The sequence below is a fragment of the Acomys minous genome (genome assembly GCF_964271855.1).
Source record: "Acomys minous genome assembly, chromosome: 7".
In the NCBI taxonomy this organism is placed as follows: domain Eukaryota; kingdom Metazoa; phylum Chordata; class Mammalia; order Rodentia; family Muridae; genus Acomys; species Acomys minous.
The window spans coordinates 38,129,660-38,150,664 of NC_140488.1; the positions used below are offsets into that span (position 1 = coordinate 38,129,660).

At 48.7% G+C, this 21,005-nt stretch overlaps 1 protein-coding gene and 1 pseudogene across 3 annotated transcripts in view; one reads left to right on the forward strand and one right to left on the reverse strand.

The window, feature by feature from the left end:
- The window catches only part of CT47C1 (cancer/testis antigen family 47 member C1), a 41,942-nt gene that overhangs the window by 15,445 nt on the left and 5,492 nt on the right, over nucleotides 1-21,005 (forward strand). The window lies entirely within an intron of this gene.
- LOC311601973 (PWWP domain-containing DNA repair factor 4-like) lies at nucleotides 6,105-15,707 on the reverse strand (annotated as a pseudogene). Its single transcript has 4 exons — nucleotides 15,598-15,707; nucleotides 7,897-8,611; nucleotides 7,346-7,452; nucleotides 6,105-6,943 (listed from the first exon to the last, which is right to left on the reverse strand). The product of its transcript is annotated as a PWWP domain-containing DNA repair factor 4-like (transcript).

Sequence of the window (21,005 nt, forward strand, 5' to 3'; positions counted from 1 at the left end):
TCCCCTAGCCGGTGTCCATTTGAATGCACCTGACTTCCTTGTCCTCAATGTGGCCAAATCTCTGCAATCAGCTCAGAGGAGAGTGAGGGTACATGGGAAGTTGCCCATGTCCTTCTCCAGAAACACATGCTGTCCGGCCAGCTCCTCTAACTCCCTGAGGTCCTGACAAAGCCTTGTCAGACTGTGTACAGGGGCCTCTTCCAGTCTGATGTGGAAGCAGGGCTCCGCACATGACCTCCTGTACTACCCTGGGCTCTAGTAAGTGGTCACTTCCTAAGGGGGACTCGGGTCACCACCATCCCTCCGGACACCCACCTTCCACTAGTGGGTGGTCACAGCCCTCACTTCCTGAACTTAAGAGCCCTGCCTCTGGGAAAGCAGGACAAGCATGTGGGCAAGCACCCAACCAAGCCTGTTGCTTGGTGAGGTCCACCCAGAGACCGTGCCCAGGGACTCCAGGGCTTGCAGTTACACATGGTTGAGATGGAAACTGAGCTGTTTAGGGCTAGAAAGGCCTACAGCACCCGCTCTTTTCAGTGTGCCCAAGTATCTAGTTTTCCTCAATATACCCATCTGGCCAAGACACAAAGTGTTCAAAGAGTGTCACATGGAAGGAGTCCCTAGGCCCTGCCCACGACCAGCAGCAGGCAAAACTGTCCCATCCACTCCCCTAGGGTCCTGGAGTCCTGAAAGAGATTTCTCAGGCTGTTTAACCCAGTGAGATTTGGAAGTGAGGGTCAGGATGCCATGGGCCAATCCTGGATCCCTATACCTCTTCACCAACCTAGGAGGACAGGGCTCATGATGTCTCCACACCCTCCTAGCTAGGTGGGCCACACCTAGCTAACCTTCCCAGAAAAGAAGAACCCCTGCCTCTCTTAAAGCAAGCATGAGGACAAAGGCATGTGCCTGACAGAGTGTGACTGTCCTGTGGCAGGCAGATGGGCTGTGGGTGGGTGGTGAGGTGTTGGGGGGAAGGGGCCACGGGAGGGGCAGTGGGATGTGTGAAGGCTGCATCTGTGTGAGTATGCAGATAAACTGCCTGAACAGCACACTGTGGCACTAAGGCCTAGGAAGGCCTGGGATGCCCTCAACCCTCTTTTATATGATCCCTCCTGTTGAAATGTGGACTAAACACGGGAGAATGTCTGCCCTCCATGGAGAGAGACTGTGTGTCCCTAGACCCTCAGCCTGCACACATGCTCTCCTGTCACTCCTCTCCGACCCTGTGGCCCTGACAAACCTTCCCCAGGCTGACCTCTCTGGTGTTTTCCAGTTTGATGGTGAGTTTGGGCTCAGGAGGTCACCTGCTGGACAACCATGGGCCCCAGGATACCTAGTACCTGAACTATGGAGATGGGCCTCCCAGCACTGTCCCTTCCTTAATCCCCTCTCTCCTTCTCCCTCAAGAGGGGTCACAACGTGAGTGACTTCACTTCTGGAAGTGAACTACCCTGGATCCCAGGAGACTTTGTTCTTTTGCCTGGAAACCTCAGGTCACAGCAAGCCACCAAAACTCCTCTTATTCTCGAGCGTGGTCACTGCTAGTCAGAAGTCACTTCTGGAAGTGTACTACAGAGGGTTTGGATATCAGTCACTCTACTAGGGACATGTACCTCACAGCAATCTTTCCCCCATGCCTCTCTTACCCTGTGAGGTTGCTCCCAGCTAGCTAGATGTCACTTCCAGAAGTGAACTACCCAGGGACTCATGAGATTTGTCCTCCAGCCTGGGAACCCCACATCACAGCGAGCCCCTAAAACTACTCTTACCCTGCAGGGTGGTCACTGCTAGTGAGAAGTCACTTCCAGAAGTGTATTACAGTGGTCATGACTTTACTCACTCCACTAGGGACGTGGGCCTTACAGCAATCTCTCCCCAACCCTCTTACAAGATCTGTGGAAGGAATCAGACTCCAAAACACTGAACTGTCAGACTTCAAGAGTGTGGAATCAAGAATATGAATCTCCAGGAAGTGAAATTAGCTGGGACCCCTAAATGTAGAAACATCTTTGCACATGAGCCATGCGACCCTCACTTTTGCTTGAGACCTTTGTGTTTCTTGCTCAGGAGGTTGGGAACATGGACAGTGGGACACTGGTGTTATTAGTGATGCTCCCTAAAGCACTTCTGGGCTCTATCCCAGAAACTGAGAGTCAGGCTCCCTGGAGGTGAAACCTGCTGCATCCAGACATCACTACATCAGGGGTTACTCCCACCCTAACCAGTACCCTCGCTCCTTTTGTGATCACTAAATTCCATGAGGGGAAATTAAAATGTTTCATTACAAAATGGACAAAAGTAAGCGGTGGACATTCAGCCAGGACACTCTACAGAAGATTCTGGAAAGAACATTGTCATCTGAAAACAAATATAAATTCATCAAGGAGGCCACTGTTGAAACATAAGCAATAACAGGAGAAGCAATCAAAAGATGTCAAAGAAAACACCACAATTCCAAAACCTGAAAGGAACGAATAAAAATCTCTCAAAGACAACTCTCCATACTGATAGTCTCAATTTTCCATGCAAAAGATACAGATTAATATAAAATGGAAGCCATCATTTTGCTGTCTCTAAGAAATACAAGTGTAGATGTTTTAATATAAGACAAAGTAAAATTCAAGTCAAGAAGAAAAGAGATAAAGGAGATCCCTTCATTCTCATCAATGGAATATTCAGGAGCGAGAGAACAATCATCTTAAAATGCATGAGCCAAACACAGGGACACACAATGTGATGGAAAAATGTAAAACTACAGTTAAAGACCAACACGCTCATAGTGGGTGAGTTCAATACCCTTTACCACTAATAGACAAGTCATCTGGATTAAAAATAAAAACTAATGGCAATATGAATTAGATGGACATAAAAGAGTATATCAACTGAAGGCCATCAGTACACTTTGCACCTAAGCGACATTTGTCACAATTGGACACACGTTAAGAGAGAAAAGAAAGCTGATAAAGCCATGACTGTTGATAAAGCATCCTATATTCTAAAAGAAAACAAAGGACTAAAGCAAACTATTAGTATCTAAATAAAGTATATTTTACAGAACTTGGCAAAACAAAATGGGAGAGTGGAATTGAGGATTTGTTAGGGATGGGCACAGTGGCACAGGCCTATAATCCCAGTGCTCAGGAAGGCAGAGGCAGGCAGATCTCTAACTCTGAGGCTAGACTGGTCTACAAAGCAAGACCAGAAGAGCCAAGGCTACACACAGAAACCCTGTCTCGATAAATCAAATAAGACAGATAAATCAAATAGGAGCACTTCAAGAGGCTCCTAAAGAGAACTGCTCCAGGGAAAGCTTCAAGGCTTTGGACTCCAGCTGAGCCTTGAGGTTCAAGCTGCTGCTCCCGGTTCCACCAGCAATTTAGGTGGAATTGCTGGTCTGCTGAAACCCTGCTGACTACATCAGGAGAATAATTCATCAAAACTGATATCCGTAAGGTTTCATTATAGTCTTCTTTAATAACCTTTTCTGGGATGTTTGGGTTAGTGGGGTTGTTAGGGACGTAGGCTCGTTTAAAAAGTTCATAATACAATATAATTGATAAGAAAATTGAGCCTACAGGAAAGAAAGATAGAGGGAGAGAAAGATAGACAGAGAGAGAGAGAGAGAGAGAGAGAGAGAGAGAGAGAGAGAGAGAGAATGAATGAGAATGTATTGGAAAGGGGACATCAGAAACCACAAGAGGAAAAATGCAGTCCTGTGTCCCCAAGAAAACCCAAGGAAATGGATTAAAGGAAGAGGAGAACAGGACCTTCTGGGAGGTGCTGCAGGGCTGTGTCTCATCACTACACTGCAAGTGTCAGGGACTCCAAGGAGTGCCAGGTCCCCTCCCTTGAGCTTCTAGCTCTGGAACAGGTGGCTGCTGTGGGCAGGGGAAATGGTGCTGCTGGGGCACAGAGGCCCATGGGTGGTAGAAGGTGAGGAGAGAGGGGCTTGTTGTCAGGACATAACCCACAAGGGGCAGGGGCAGTTAAAGCCATAGTAGAGGCTGAATATGCAGGGGAGACTATGTCTGACATGCATCCTCTGAGAACTGGACTGCCCTGGTGCCTGGGTGTGTAGAACCCAATGACTTTAGACTTGGCCTTCTCTTGGGAAAGCCATTAATGGACTGGAATTCTTAATTCCTGCCCTACATGGAGTCAGAATCAGGAAGGAGGGAGGTGTCCGTGAGGCATATACTTTTTAAAAGCGAGAAAAATTGCATTGCACCATGTTGGTGGCTTTTACAGAGAGATAGATGGCTTATAGCACAGAGGGAAAACTTGGTTCCATTTTAAAATCTTCCTCACTTTGTCTTTGGCATGTGTATTCATTCATTTCTGTGTGTACCTGAACATGAAAACAAGAAGCTGACATCAGGTGTCTTCCTCATTTGCTCTTCACCTTAGTTTGTTTAGACATGATCTCTTGCAGAACCTGGTGCTTGCCAATTCAGCTCCACTGGCTGGTCAACAAGCCCCAGGGGTTCTGCCCCTGTGGTCACACTGCTGAGAATACAAGCATCTGCAGTCCTACTTGGCCCTTTACCCGGGTAAGAGCCTACTGTGTGCAGAAAGGAAAGGCAGTAATTAGCATCAAGGACTCAGGTTCAGCATTCTCCAGTGCAACAGGAAGGGAGCAGGTGCTGGGAATCCAGAGGCACTGGCTGGGGGACACAAGGGAATTTACAGGGATTCAGCAGAGAACAAGGGCACAGTGGCCTCAGCCACTTATAAGGTTGTACTTCAGGGTCCACAGAGGCACCAATTCAGTGCCCTTTCTCTGAAATACACCAAGGACTGTGGTCCAAGACGGGCAAACAGGACCTCCTGGGCAGCGTGGCCTGGCTGCTTCTCATCAGTACACCCCAGGTGTCTGTGACTCCAAGGAATGACAGGCCCCTCCTTCTCCTGTAAACACCTGAAGGCTCTGATCTCAGGAATCTGAGCAACGCTGAGATCGTGATTTCTGCTGCAGACAGTCAGCCCATAGGGTTGGCAAGTCTTTCTCATTAATAGTATAAAGAATCTGGGGGGTTGAGGATGGCTGAGAGTGCAAAGTGCTTCCTGTATTGGGGGAGGGAACCTGAGTTCATTACATTAAAAGAAAGGTATTACGGACAGGCATGTTTAATCTCAGCATTGGCGTGGCAAACACAGGAAGATTAAAAGAGGTGCCTGGCCAGCCATTCTAGCCCAGTCAGTGAGCAACAGGTTCAGTCACAGATCCTGTCTCAGAAAGTAGAGAATAACTGAAGACACCAGATCTTGACCTAAGATAATGTACAACTTGTGCACACACACACACACACACACACACACACACACAGAGAGAGAGAGAGAGAGAGAGAGAGAGAGAGAGACAGAGAGAGAGAGAGAGAGACAGAGAGAGACAGAGACAGAGAGAGACAGAGAGAGACAGAGAGAGACAGAGAGACAGAGACAGAGAGAGACAGAGACAGAGAGAGAGAGACAGAGAGATAGAGAGAGACAGAGACAGACAGAGACAGACAGAAAACAGAGACAAAGACAGACAGAGAATGCAGTACACTGTTCTTTGAAATCAGGCCATCTCAAGAGTCACATTTCCCTTCTCTGGCTTCAACGACCAGCAATAAAACACACATCCTCTCTTTCAGTGTGAGTGAGTGAAGAACCAGTTAGTGGAGAAAACAGGGGAACCCGGGCCCCATCCATAACACCCTAGAGAGAAGACAGAGAGGAGGACAAGGAAGTATGGGGGAGTCTGAGCCAAGGCGTCAGGAGGAACCTGGTGTGCTGTCTGTGTACTTAGGGTCCCTGCAGAGAGTGCTATGCCGAGTGCCTAGCTAGCCAATACTCCATACAGGACTGGTGAGGCCATGGAGGCGTGCCATCAGGATCTTGGTACTCAGGCTCAAGGATTTGTAGAGCCAATCTAGACATCTGCACTGTCAAGCACAAGAGTGAACATTTATTTCAAGGGCAGAGAAAAATGCCCCCTACCCCTAGTAAGTGCCCATAGCATGCCCCACAGTCTCCTGGATGTTCCTCTTTGTGGGGTGCTTCCTGTGTCCTGTCTTGGGGAGTTGCAGGGGTGATGGCTGAAAGGAGGGTGGTCCCTTCTAAGAAGTGAGACCAAGCACAGGTGGGGCGCTGACAGTCCGAATCCTGGCTGCTGACCTCTTGCTGGCAGCCTTTAAGATGGTCTTGTCGAAGAGCTCTTTCTCGCGGTAGTGCACGGGAGGGCCACGCAGGTATTTCTCTTCTGCCTCCTTGTAGCTGAGCTCCTCCAGGGCAGCGATGGAGCAGATGATTGCTTCTGGAAGGAGAACCTCCATCGTAAAGCGCACTTTGTCTCCTCTTGTCAGGGAGAGTAGGGCCTCATCTGCTTCCTTGGCTAATTTTTGCAAATGGCGGGCTATGAGATGCAACTGGTCGTCATCCTCCAGGTAGGTCTCAATGCAGAAGACTTCCCTCTTTGATTTCTGGAGGTTGTCCAGCCACTTGGACTGTGTTCTGCCCTTCACAATGTCCAGCAGGTGGTAGTTGGCCCCTTTCCTCTTGATGATGAAGTCTACCAGCTTCTTGTTGGCTCTGTCCCATGCAGCCCTCATGCGGTCAGGCAGGAGTTTCTTGTGGGGCCCCTTACCAGCCAGGGCCATCTCCTCCTCCCAATCTTCCAGTAAGCATAGCTCACCTAGGGGAAGTCAATGTGCAGGTCGCCCTCTTGGATGGCCCTCCTCAGCGGGTAGCTGGCTCGGGCGGTGTAGTAGTCCATAAAGGAGCCCAGGGAGGAGCCACAGGCCAGGTTCTCTCTGTAGTGGTTGATCACTGAGAAGCACCAGCCTATGCCATGGCCGTACACTCTGCTGGCTCTCCTCAAGAGCTTTATCTTCTCCCTACAGTCCAGATGCTTCAGCTTGCTGAGAGGGACGCAGACACTCTTGTGCTCAAATTGCATGTTGTTGGGGACAATAGGCCATATGGCCAATGTTCAGCCATCTTGTCAGAGCCTGCTCCTTTAAGTTTCTGTTTTTCCCAGAGGGTGCCTTTCACCAGAAACTAGCTAACCTTGTTATGGTTCAGCAGTTAGACTAGACAAAGATAGAGCAAGATATTCTGTGTGGCAGGATGTCATGACCCTGCCTGGAGTTCCTTGTGTTTTGGGATAGCCTGCAGCTGGGTTGCTATAGCAGTATTCTTCCCTGCCTTCTGCCTTATAAATACTGCTGCCTAACTAATAAATTTTGAGAGCTTGACCAATATTTCAGACTTGTTCTCCTTCTTTGTGTCTTGTGTTTTGTCCTTCAGGTGATTCTGTCCTTCTGAGCTTTAGTCAAACCCCCACTGGTTGAGGCAATATGTTGCCCTCGATCAACAGCACCCTTGCCATCTTGTCGTGTTGGCTAATGCTCTTGACAACCCCTGACCAGAAAGGTAGATTCTGAAATTTGAACCAGACCAGCATTCCTCATTAAATGATATTCAGACCGTGGGCAGAAGAAGCCACCTCATTGTCTTGGCTGTCTTCTTGAGTCACATCCCCTCTCCTCTGGAACTTGGTGCTGGCTGCCTTTGAGTGCACTTGAGGTTCCAGTTCTGGGACCCTGCACATGAGCCACAAAAAGTGGATCTTCCTATTTAAGCTAGCAAGGTGGAGTGACCTCTGCTGCCTTGGAATAGGAGGCACACAGGCTGCCAATTCCCCCTTTGCATCTGCCTTCAGTGACCCTGGGCTGGGGTCCTCCTTGTCCTCTTGGAAGGCGATCTTCCTCTGGGCTCCAATAGCCCGGATCTCTAGGCCTGCACACCTTGCTCTTGCTCGTGTCTTCGTGGCTTTGGGCGAGGTGGAGATGTGCTGCCTCCTCCTTCTCCTCCTCCTCCTTCCTGTCCTCCTCTTCCTCCTCCTCCTCCTCCTCTTCCTCCTCGATGGCCCAGAGGCAGCCTGCTGCTCATTTTTAGCCAGGGCACCCTCCATGGAGGCCAGGGCCCTCATAGGCCTGTGCTTGGATGTGCTCAGCTTTCTCTTCCCTGGATTACCAGCAGCCTTTCTTGCAGGTGCTGGGGACCTTGGCCACACTCTGCTGCCTCTTAGCACACTCCCTTGCATTTCAAAGTGAAGGGGTCCAACAGCACTGTGCACCTGGGCTTCCCCCCCTTGCACAGCAGGCACATTCTGTGAGTCCATCACCACAGGAACCTGGGGCGGCCTCTCTGCTTCCCAGGACTCCTCTAGGACAGCCCTTGGCTTTCCTGGCTGCATGCTTGGAGGCGAAGTCTCTGGCATGGGCTGGAGCTGGTCTGCTCATTGGTAACCTTTGGAGCCTCCATGCTGGTTCTCCAGCCACTGGCCCTTCCTCCCTTGCCCAGAATATCCAGTACCACCTTGAGGACTCTCCTGTATGCCCTGGTGTATCCTGTCGAGCCACTACCCTGTGACTCCTTTCCTGCCAAGGAGGCCATGGTTAAGTTTTCAGACTTGCTTAGGTGCTTATCCTCAGTGCTCCTCACTCTTCTTTTCTCACTCACTGGTAGGATTTGCTCCTCCAAGAAAGGTACCCCTCTCCTCTTACTATGGGCTGAGGTCCTGGTTCTCAACAAGACCCTTGCAGGACACAGCTGACCCTTCCTGCCTCAGAGCACCTACTCTGCAGAGTCCATGGTGACTGGACTCTGGGGCTGTGCTGATCTGGGGTTGCTGCTGGTTCCTTGACTGCCTGCGGGTCCTCTGGCCTAGCTGCCCTGCCTGAGATGCTGGCCTCCCTGCAGAGTCTGGTGGAAAAGCTTGAACTGACTTCTTCGCTCAGGGTGATGTGGTAGGCATGGGCATATCCTGGAGGGTGGGAGAGAGAAACAGAGCTGCATGAGGAAGGAAATAGCCTTTAGTGGACACGGGGGCATCAGCTCAGTGAGGTGAGGCAAGGGAAATCGAGGGAGCTCACAGAAGTCTGTTCTCCAGGTGCAGGAGAAGATAGGGAAGGCTCCCTAGCCTATTCACCAAGCACTCATGACCATTTTATTCCCCACCCTGAGGCTGGGGTGGTGCACTTCTTCCCAGAGAGCTGGGTGTCTTTACAAGGATTGTGTATTTTCTTGCCCACTCATTCAGTACCTGGGGGCTCCCTGGGATGCCCTTGTGGGAGGTGGGGTCAGAGAGAGGGAAGCCTCATTGGATTCTTTCCTAGGGAGACAGTCCTGCTCTGCCACCTGCCACCCACTCCCCCATCCCCACGCTGGGAAACCTGTGTAAACCTAGTGCACCTGCCTTCCATACTTGTGGGATTCCTGGTTGAGCAGCAAGGAGGAGGAGAAAACTTCGTGGTAATTTGCACAACATGGCAAGTAAGGATGGCTGCTATCATAGCTCCTGGCCTCCCTACCCTTCACCTCTCCAATCTTTTGGTTCAGATCTGTGGCTCCCAACTCCATCCTTGACCTCACTATGGGATTGAGAGAAATGGGCAGACTAGGCAGTGTCAGATGGAGTGAGTGTCTCTGTTGGAACTGTGCACCCTCCTGCTGCAAATGTCTAGTCTGCAACAGACCCTGCACACCGTATCTGCCTGTGATGGGTGGCACTGTTCCTCCAACTGATCCCAGACCAGAGAACTCTGCTGCCCACAACCTCTGTGCCCTAATTTTAATCCATAACATCTTAGACAGGTAGGAGATCAAAGCAGCTACTTGAGGACCTGAATGGTCACTTGCCCATCCATCCCTAGGTCCAGTAGCAGTCAATGCCATCTGTAGCTTAGCAATCCTGTTCATGGTCCTCCGTACTGTGCCTCTCAACAGAGTTACTTCTCTTTGGGCTTCTGGGTGGAATCTCATACCTTCCTTTGGCTTCCCCTTCTGCGTATGTGCGTGGGAGTCTGTGTGTGTGGGGGTGCGTGTGGGGGTGTGTGTGCCTGTGAGTGTGAGCTTTCCAGCACTTTTGTATTTGTGTGTGCACGCGTGCCCACCTGCATGTCGAGTTTATGGGGTGGTGGCTACTCTGTTCCTGACTGCGTCTGCCTCGAGCCTGTTGGGTTCCTATCGGCGTTGTGCAGGTCATGCATGCCTGTGGGAAACAAATCACACATCTGTCTCATCCTCAGAAGAGGCCCTCTGTGCTCGCCTTGAAGGACTACAGCACAATGGAAGTACTAGGAAGGGCTCACACTCACGTGCCACCTCTGCTCACTGTTCATTCAAGGATGCAAGTGATTGCCTGTCACTCCCTGGCCACCACAAGGCACAGTGGGGCAGAGCACTGTGGACTCAGGGCTCATGACATAGTGACCAGAGGTCACTGCTCTTCTTGAGAACTCCCATTCCCCTAAATCCCTTCTGTGTGTTTGAGCACACAGAGCATGGGGACCCCAGACCTTATCCTGGGACGTCCCAACCTTACAGAAACATGAGAGGCAAATGATGTTCTCCTCAGTCCCTCCTTCAGTCCTTCCCTTCCCACCCTCTGTATCCATAAGCACCCGGTGGTACACACTAGCTCCTTATTCATTATGGCAATGTGCAGGGCCCCTCCTGTTGTATTCCCATCCAAGGCTAAGGGACCTTAAACCCCATTTCACAATGCCTAAATTGGCTCTCTGCATAAAGGGGTCTAGGTGTGTCTAAGGCCACACCTGTTGGATGATGCAATATTCAGTGTGTATGGGGGCAGTAGGGGGCTCAACTTAGGGAATCAACCAGAAGTAACCCTTCCTCTGATGAGGCTGTGAGATCCTCACAGGGTTGGCTTGCTCTGATTGACCGCCTTGGAGTCTCTGGTCTTGTCACACAGATGTCTCCTGAGGACACAGAGGAAAACACAAACCCCTCAGTTACTGTAGGCTGCCCTCTGCTGGACCTTCCGAGAACAGGTTGTTCTCCACCAAGGTTGAATGAGCACCATCCAGCCCATCAGTGCCCACCCCATGCCCACCCAGGCACCATGTGTTGGGTACATGAGAGCTCAGCCCTCACAGGGTACCCTTAGAAACCAAGGATGCCCGAGTTACACTTACAGAATGCACCCTTCCCACTTGGCACAGGCCTGACCTTGCTTCTGCTTCCCTCAAGAAGGACGTTCTGGGCCCCACATACTTCAGTCAGAAAGCGTACCCAGTAGTAACAACTGTGTGTTCGAGCCTACAAACCAGGGCATCCGTGCAGCATCTGTAACCCAGTTGTAAACAGTCATAACCAGACAGAACCAGTCATATCAGGCCACACTCTCCCCAGTGTGCATGCCCTCCCTGAGTGCCTATATCTCCAGGGCATCTGAAACCTCTTTCTGTTTCCTATAGCCTGCTTAAATCACACAAGTATGACCACCTGCATCCACCTTCTCAGCCATCGCCCACGGTGCACTACTTTCAAAGGTTTGCTGAAATTTCTGTGATAGTCACCTTCCCCATGAAAGCAGCACTATCTTCTCCAGAGGCACACGGAGAAGTGTGGGAGATGGAACCCTGAAATCTCTGTCTCCACACCTGCTTTACCCCCAATTCTAAAGGCCCTCTATCAAGAACTTGCACACAATTGCTGCCTGTGAAAGCTATTCGCGTTTTATCCAGATGGGAACAGCGGCTTCCCTCCCTGTGGTAAGACAGACACGGGAGGGACAGTCTGATGAGAGGGAACAAGAAGGGTACCGTGTACATTGCTCACACACAGAGGCAGAGATACACGGAGAGATCCCGATGAGCTGGAAGGTCACAGAGAAACCCCGGCTGCACACCCTGTAATGCCCAGCTGGTGCTTAACCCAACGCTGAGCAGGGTGAAGGCTCAGATAGAGACACAAAGTAATGCCTGTTGTGGGGACTCAGTCTGGCCCTTCCTCAGGAGTCCATACCACACTGTTTTTTCTCTCAGTCTCTAGGCCGCTTGGCAGAAAATGTGGAGGAGCATGAAAGCAGCTCATGGATTCAGGGGGCAGCAGCATCAAAAGATGCACCATGAATCTCAAACAGGAAGAGGACAAATCATACTTCAAATGGCAGGAAGGTTTGGAAACCTCAAAGCCTGCCCCAATGACATTTTTCCTCCATCACTGCCACATCTCTCAAACAAATCCCAAACTGTGCCACCATTTACTAGAAAACAAATATTCAAAAGCCCCAGGCAGCGGAAGCTATCTCATTCAAACCAGGAACAGCAACAGCAACAGCACCCACCCTTACAGTGACTTTTGTGTGACCGATTTCACTGAAAAGACTTCCAACGTTCCTGCAGTGGCAGTGCTTTTCTTTCTTAGGGCTGGATAGTATTCTGTTGTATGGACACACCACGCTAGGCCTATGTCTTCATCATGAGGGGGAAATTGGGGACAATGCTCCTGTGATTGGGGCTGCTGTGAGCTTTTGCATACCAATACTTACTGGAAGGCCTGTATTCAGGGGGTGGCCCCTATACCTAGGGGTGGAGTAGCCTTGTGATGGGGTGATGTAACTCATGGGCCTCTCTTCCACCCTGGAGCAGAAAAAGCCCTAAAGGGCTGCCTGGGAAAGCATTGAGAAAGTGCTAGGGACTCTAAGGAGAGGACAGGACAGCAGCACATGCATTCCTGCAGAGATCGGGCACCTTCCACATGGCTCTTTCAGTATCCCAGACTCTGCAGGGGCCAACACTTGCACCTGTGAGGGCACTGAACACAGGTGCAGAGGCCTTCAGGCACTTTCTGCAGATCCTAGGTGAGTCCCCAGTTTATGGAAGCACACCTGATAGCTCCAAGTCAAGCATTCTTCATTATGGGGGTGGGGGTGAAGGGGTCAAGGGGCCAGGGGTTGGGTATGGAAGGCCTGGCAGTGGGGACAGGGGCAGGGGTGTAGGGGGTTCACCAGATGGAGCTGCATTGTCCAGGTCCACAGAGAGCAGACATATTTTATCCTAAGGTAGAATGCTCTGCAGAAGTGAGATACACCTAGGAAGCTCCCCCAGAGGTCCCCGCACCCCCACCCCAAGGAGAAAGAGGGTCTCTGGGATTGTGGTGAACTATGTATGTCCCTGTAAGTGAGTGACAAGGTGTTGGGACCCAGGACAGATCTTGAGGCCAAAGTCAGGAGCCTGAATTCCAGCAGGGAGTAGAGGAAGCCAGCAAGGGTGGTGTGGAAAAGCTTTGATACAGTGCAGGGAGTGAGCAGAGAGGGCAGGAAGGTCTGTGTGCTGGCAGAAGGGCTAGGGCTCCGCCACAGCGCCCTTGCTGAAGTCCTTGTGCACAGAGACATTCATCTAGGTCCACACTTCCACAGTTGGGCCTACACAAAAACATGTCTGTGCATGTTTGGGGTCCTTCCAGGCTATGAGAGTACAATTCCCTGTACAAGCACGCATGATTGCAGGTCGACCTCACCAAGGAAAAGGAGTGAATGGATGGGCACACACATATGCACGTGCTTTTCCACAGAGTCCGAATACTTTCCAAAGTGAGGACTGACTAGCCCTGATCACCCTCCCGAGGGGAAGCAGGGTTCTGGGCAACCTTAGTTAGGTGTGTTTCTCCAGGTGAGTGACCAGGTATTAGGACTCAGGATACTTTCCTTAGGTGACAGGACCCAGGATACTTTCCTTAGGTGACAGGACCCAGGATACTTTCCTGAGGTGACATCTGCCACCTGAATGACACACACTGAGTCGCCTAGGCCCCAGGAGGATGGTGGACCTTGCTCTGTGGGAACACCTGAGTTGGAAGCCACTGTGACTGTCTCTTGGGCAACAGGTGTTAATATCCTTAGGGCAGGTTAAGGATGTATTATTTTCTTTTAGCCAGTCTGGTACAGCCTTTTTCTATAATCACCTAGCTGGTTGGGTCAGTATTGGCAGCCTTGGCACCCTCATATATCTTTGCAACAATTCTTGTAGAACACATGGGGCTTTTTCTATGGCCTAAACAGGTGGCCCAAATAAAGATGTCCCTCTTTGTTGCCAGGCTTTGGTTAAGCCATTCCTACTCCAGTATAAATAACCTGCCCTGCATACCCACCTATCTAGCAGTCCTGACCTAGGTGGAGGAGATAGTGACTGGCACTTACTAAAGCCAGCATTTGGAGACCTGGCTTTCCCACAGGAGGGGCTTCTCTAGGGTCAGCTCCCATAGTATGCCTCCCCATCCCCAAGGCAGGGTCAGAGAGGCTGAGTGGGGACCAGGGCGAATGCATATCCACAGGATCAAGGACATCCAGAGGCAGAGTAGGAGCTAAGTCACTGTCCCCATTTCTAGGTAGTTTTGATAGTGTTATTGCAGTGGCTAGTCTGGGTTGGCTCTCACAGCCCACTCCTGAATTGGGTCCATGGCAGCTTTGGCATGGGTGTGGTGTGTTCATGTCTTGACACCTGCAAATTTGAGAGCTGAGGGAGTTAGTGGTGCAGGTTGGGAAATTTCAAAAAAAATTATATACATTTTTACATATACATTTATATTATTACACATACATGCAATAAACTGCCTACAGCAAGAAGAACTGTGACGCAATCAGGAGTTATATAAATGTTACATTCTTAGTGTTTTGGCTGTATGTATTTGACAGCCTTGAAGAAAGCATCTTTTCTGTCTTGGTGCATCTAAAATTCTGAATGTAAATCAATCTCCATCACTTCTTGTCAGTAAGCAGCTTGGACAATTTTTTTTGTGCAGTGTCAGCCAATTCTTTCAAGAACCATTAGAGGTACTTGTGACCCTACTCTCAGAGTTGCTGAGTCCTTTGGGAGCAGTGACTATCAAAAGACAGTAACCACGTTTAATAGTGTGTGTGAAAGTTTCAAGTTAATTCTCTGTGCAGGTAGAAAAAGCTACCAGGCCTGAGAAATGCACACAGTAACCAGAAAGTATTTCTAGACATGTTTAAATGGACAGGACCTCTGTTTTGTGTCAACACGGGGGCCTTGGATCCCTGATAGAGGTTTTTCCAAGAACACAAAGAAAGGCTGTACTAGGTTGTGGGGGTCAGTACTGGCAGCCTTGGCACAACCATATATCTTTGCAATAATTCTTGTAGAACAGATTTGTTTATTTGTTTGTTTGTTTTGAATCCAGACAGGTTGCTTCAAGAGGTGACCGGGATCTGTCACCTCTGGAATTATTTTCCTATCTGTAGTAGTCAGGCAGTCTTCAGAAGTTATACATTCCCTGTCTGTCTGTCTGTCTGTCTGTCTATCTGTCTGTCTGTCTGTCTGTTCATCTATTGTTAAAACATACCTGTTAGTGGATAATGAGAGGGGACTGGAGACTATGTCTTCCCAGAGGGCAGCTTGTTTGCCTGAAGGTTTGCCAGTTGGTTTCCCTGACTCACTCGACCCTGACTCTGTGAGAGCCTAGCAGTGTACCACTGCTACATCCGGGGCCCAGACAGTTTATAGGAACTGGAAGATTTGGTCTCTGCTTTTAAATTTCTTTGCCCCCTGAGGTAAGCAAGCCCCTTTGTCTGTATAGCGTTGTTTTGAGTCTATTGATGTGAGGGGCTACTCCCCTATTGTAGGCTTCATTTCCCATCAGTAAAAAAGTTCCATATCTGAACTGGGGAGTAATTGGTCCTTTAAGTCTGGCCATGAGGAGGAAGTTTCTTTTTATAATTTATCTGAAATCATGGAGGGGCTTTCCCTCCTCTTCAGGCAAGTGTGTGGCTGGATAACATACCTTTCATCTTGTGGAATGAGGCAATGGGCTGGATTTTCCCGTAGTGGACATGTTGGAACCTGTTCTTCCCTGGAATGCAGCCAACTGGAGTGTGGTGAGCACCCCGACATGGCTGTGGAGTCTCACAGAGCTAACTGACAGGACCAGTAGGTGTGCATTGCACTGAACACATGCCAATGTGGGATGGAATCAGGTAGTCTTGCCACTGCCTCAGCAATGTGAGGTGCCAGCAATTGGAGCCAGCAGGGGGCAGGCAGCATCATATAACCTCTAGGGAAGTCAATGGTGGTGCTTCCCCAGTGTCTGTGGAATTAACAGTCTTTGCAGGCTTGTGTGGGTCTCACATTGGAACTATACAGATCCCATGACCAGAAGACCTCTCTAACCAGGACTTGAGGGTGGGGTTATATGTGCTTATTCCTGTGTGGTGTGTAGGTCAGGCTAGCGAAGACCATCTTCTCCCTCAAGCAGGAGTGACTGCCTGGCTGGTTGACTCACAGTGATTTAGGTCTTAGGACAATGTGTACAGCCCTAGGCTTGGTCATCTCCTCTTATGGGAGCTGAATGCCCATTCAGTTGAAATGACATCAGCTGAACCTCAGGTTGGGACCCAAGCAGATCCAGTAGCCATATCACTGTGAAATTATTCACATAACTCATTCACTATCCATTCTGAAGTTATGCATTCTTTATTTATCAATTTATTTATTTGGTTGTTCAAGGCAGAATTTCACTCTGTAGCCCAGGCTGGCCTCACAGAGCTCTCCCTCCCTCTGCTTCTGAGGAGCTAGGATTAAAGGTCTGTGCTACCACTGTCTGGCTTAATTTTAAATTCCCTGTCTCCGTTTCTCTGGAGACTAATACCAGTGCCTTGATATGCCTTTGAGGCTTTTGCTTGGAGACCAATGTCACGTTGGTACCATATTGAGGCTTTGGATGCAATCTCCTATTGGATGATCAAGCCATCTGGTTCTCCCTGCCTATCTCCCCATAGGTCCTTGCCTGGTCTGGATGTTCAGCCTAGCCTTGTCATGTTCTACTCTTGGGCCTCATAGTCTCCTTAGCCACTGGTGTGAAACTCCAGAATTCATTCAGGGGTGCACACTTCTATGTTGCAGAGACCTTCAGAGAGCTGAGAGGCCTGGGAGGAGCAGTGACTCTTCATCAACTGCAGCCCTGCTGAAGGAGGTCTTGCTGGGGCCTGCAGAAATGACTAAGTCCTCCAACACCAATAAAAGCAGAAGAGAGGAGATGCCACCACTGGAGTGGCGCCAAGAGAGCTCCTGAAAGGCCTCAGTCCTGGCTCTAGTTTGCATTCTCATTTGATACTCTAAAACCACAAGGGCAGGAAGGCAAACAAGGGAGATTTTACAGAAGGAATGAGGCAGTCAGCAGATTGCACAGGGCAGCAATCTGGTGTACTAGCTATTTCTCTGGGTGATTTTCTTCCAGGTAGCAAGGAATGTCATGCTTGGCAAATAAGCAATTACAAGGAGCAATTTAGGTAAATCAATAAATACATTGATAAATCAGTGTCTAATAATTGGTCTTTTTTAGCAATATGTGGGAATCGTGCTTATTTTTCCCTATGAAGTCATCAAAAAAGCATAATGTTCGTCCTGAGCAATACAATTACAGTAGATAGAAACAAATAATTGTTCAAGCAGGTGATAGTGTCACTATTTTTTTCTTTTATTGAAATAGATTCTGTAGCCTATAACTAATAAAGCAACAGTTTTCTTTAATCCTGCTGGCTCCCCAAATAATTGACACAGAGAGACTATGATTTCTTTCACAAGCTTAAAGCACTAGATCTAGGTAGATATCAAACTTCTAAGCTATTTAGCTATCCCTCAGCTACACACCCAAAGTTAACTGCTAAGAAGTCACTCTTTCTGGGCTGGACTGAGCGAAGTGACACAGCATCACGTGGTGTATGTGAGAATGTGCTCCTCTTGGGTGTAACCAGATCTTGGGGACCAGTAATTAGCATTAGAATACATAGCACCAGACCAACCTCCAACAAGATTATTTTATCACATAAACCATTTTATTACATAAAATAATTTTATCACTACCCAAAATTTATCTCTGATTACGGTTTCCCCTCCCTCTGTTCCTCCCAGATCCTTCTCACCTCACCTCCCATCCAGATTCAGTCCCTCTCTGTTTCTCAGTAGAAAAGGACAGGCTTCTAAGAGATAATAAAATATATCAACATAAAGTATAATAATATAAAATAAAAACTATAATATCAAAGTTGGACAAGCCAAGCCAACAGATGGCACGGAGCACAAGAGAAGGCACAAGAATTAAGAGACTCCTTCATTTCCACACTCAGGAATTCCAAAAATACACTAATCCAGAAGACATAATATATATGCAGAGGGCCTGGTGTAGACCTGTGCAGGCCCTGTCCATGCAGCCTCAGGCTTAACCTTATTCTATTTTACATATTTGTATTATTTATATATTGATCTCATTCTTACGGTTTCAGCTAAAAGCTTGAGCACTCTGTAGAACAATAACGTTGTGAATGGGTACTCCTCCTATTTCCTCCCCATACTGTCCCACTTCCCCTCTCCCCCAGATCCACTGCCCCTCCTTCTCCCTTCAGAAAAGAGCAGGCCTTCCAGTGATATCAACCAGACATGTAATAAGACTAGGCACAGAGCCTTGTATTGAGGCTAAAGGAGACAACCCAGCAGGAGGAAGAAAGCAGGCTATTAGCCTTAGAGAAGTGACTCTGTTATTTCTCCAGCACCATGTCTTCCTGTGTGCCACCATGCTCCCATGATGATAATGGACTAAACCACTGAACCTAAGCAAGTTCCAATTGAGGGCTTTCTGAGAGCTGCTGTGGTTGTGATGTGTCTTCCCAGCCGTAAAACCCTCAGACAGGAACCCTTATCATTATTCCTGATTACAGAAAAACATTTACAGGGCAGTCTTGGTTGTGCACGCCTGTAATCCCAGCACTTGGGAGGCAGAGGCAGGTGGATCGCTGTGAGTTGGAGGCCATCCTGGTCTACAAACTGAGTCCAGGTCAGTCAAGGCTTCACAGAGAAAAGCTGTCTGAAAAAACAAACAAACAAACAAAAAAACCAAAATAATGCTGGCAAGGATGGGAACACAGGGGGATCAGTGGACACTGTTTTGAGAATGTAAACTAGTTCAGTGACTATGGAATTCAGTATCAAGTGTCCTGAAAACTAAATATAGATTTCTTATATAGCTGAGCTATGCCACTCCTGTGTCTTTACCCAAAAGGCTCTGAGTCAACATATCAGAGAGAGACACTTGCACACCAATGTTTATTGCAGCACTATTCCCAACAATTAAGCTGTGGAGCCATCCCCGGTGCCCAATGGTGAGGAATTAGAAAAGAAAATGTGGCACACATGTATTATTGTAATGGAAGTTTTGGTTCCTTTGTAAACTCAGTTCTGTTCTGTAAATCTGTTTTCTTTTAACCCCAAGTGTGGGATTTCAGTTTGAGTTTTAGCTTGTCCACACCAGTAAATTGTCTCGTGAGGGGCGTGGCTTTTGCCAGCTGTTAAGTCCTTCCTGGTGTAGCAGGGAGAGGGGCTTGGTATAGGGCTCTGAGGCTATAAGTAAGAGCACAGGGAGAGCACAGTGTGGCATGCGGTGTTGTCATGTGGCCTGGCCTGTAACAGTTTGAAGAGACCAGGTGTCACGGTTTGGAGCAGACAGAGAGAAATGTTGGGGGAGCAGTGGCTTGGGGGAGACAGCTGGCTGGTGCTGTTGGAGGAGATGGGTATAGCCCAAAAGAACCCAACTGACCTTAAGCAGCCAGGAGAAGCAGAGGGGCCCCTCTCCCCACGAACCTTCTCTCTCCTATGTAAAGTTGGGAGGTTGGAAGTGAGGCTGAGGCCTAAATACCCCAAAGAAAGAAGAGTTTACTTATAGGAAGATTTTTTTCATCCATTAAAAAAAAATAAGTAGTGTCACTTGGAGGAGAATGAACGCAACTGGGATGATGATGTTAAGTGAGTTCCATCTCAGAAAGACAGATAGATATTTGTATCATATATTATTGCTAAAATGTCTTCCCAACCGAAGATGTAAGCAAGGCCTATCTCTCCTCCTAGGGCCCCTGACTACAAACTGAGGTGTAATTCCATCAAAGTTCACTATGGAGAAGCAGTGAGCTTATTTATTGGGCTTCCTGGCGGAGCATAGGTGAGAGGTGACTTAGAGGTGTGGGCCCTTCTCCTCTATCCAGCCCCACCTGGAAAGCCTTACACAGCAGGAATGAGAGAGAGAGACAGGTGCAGACTCCAGGTGGGGGTGGGGCTACTGTAAAATGTCAACAAGCCTGGCTGGGATAACCTTTTGCTAGAGGGGCTTAGCTGAATGTTCTAAGGAAGCAGTGGTTTGGCTAGGGGGACAGTCACTCAACACACTCTACCTCTGCTTCCAGCTCTTACATTCTTCCCACGCCCCTCTTCAACAGTCCCTGAGCCATGAAGGGGAAGATACTGATGTGCAACTACATTTCCTGTGCTCCAAGAGGGACTGTGTCTCCATTGCCTTCTGGCCATCACTCCATCTCCGGGTCTTAGTCACTAAAGCCACTAATGCACTAGTTGCTGCATCTTGCCTGCCCCTCCTATCACAAAGCATGCAGGATGCATGGTGGCACACACTTTTAATCCCAGCACTCAGAAAGCACAGCCAGGGGGAGTCTCTGTGAGGTCAAGACCACCCTGGTCTACCTAGCAAGTTCTAGGACTATATAGAGAGACCATGTCTCAAAAAGGAAAAGAAAAGCACACAGAATCAATGGTTCAGTGGCACTTTGAGGGTTACTTCTCCTCAGCATACTTAGTAGCTACTTTTGTAAGTATAGAATCTAGCTCATGGGAGAGGATGCTCCAGGCCCAGTTCTAGCTTTCTTTCTCAAAGTACAGCAACCAAAGGATGTAACCTCTTCAGCAGTAGGGTCTAACATGTATGGGTGTTTTGTCTGCATGTATGTCTGTGCATCACATGCATGCAGCGCCCATAGAGGCCATAAAAGGACGATGGATCCTCTGGGACTAGAGGTACATTTGTGAGCCACCCTAAGGGTGCTGGAAATTGAACCAGGGTCCTGTGGAAGAGCTACTTCGCTCTCTTAACCACTGAGCTTCCTCTGCAGTACATGAAATTGTAATCTTAATAAAATATTCTAAAGGTTGTTAAAAGGCAAATAAAGCTGTTTTCAAATCAATAGATGAACATTAACAATCAACCTGGATGACAGCAAACACTAACAATGAAACCTATTAAGGCTGTATTGGCCTCCCAAAAGTTCAGTTCTTGCCTTAATCCCTCTGAAAAGAAAATAAAGTCTTTTTTTCATCTGAGAAGATGTCAAAGTTGCTAAACTGAGCTTGGAAATA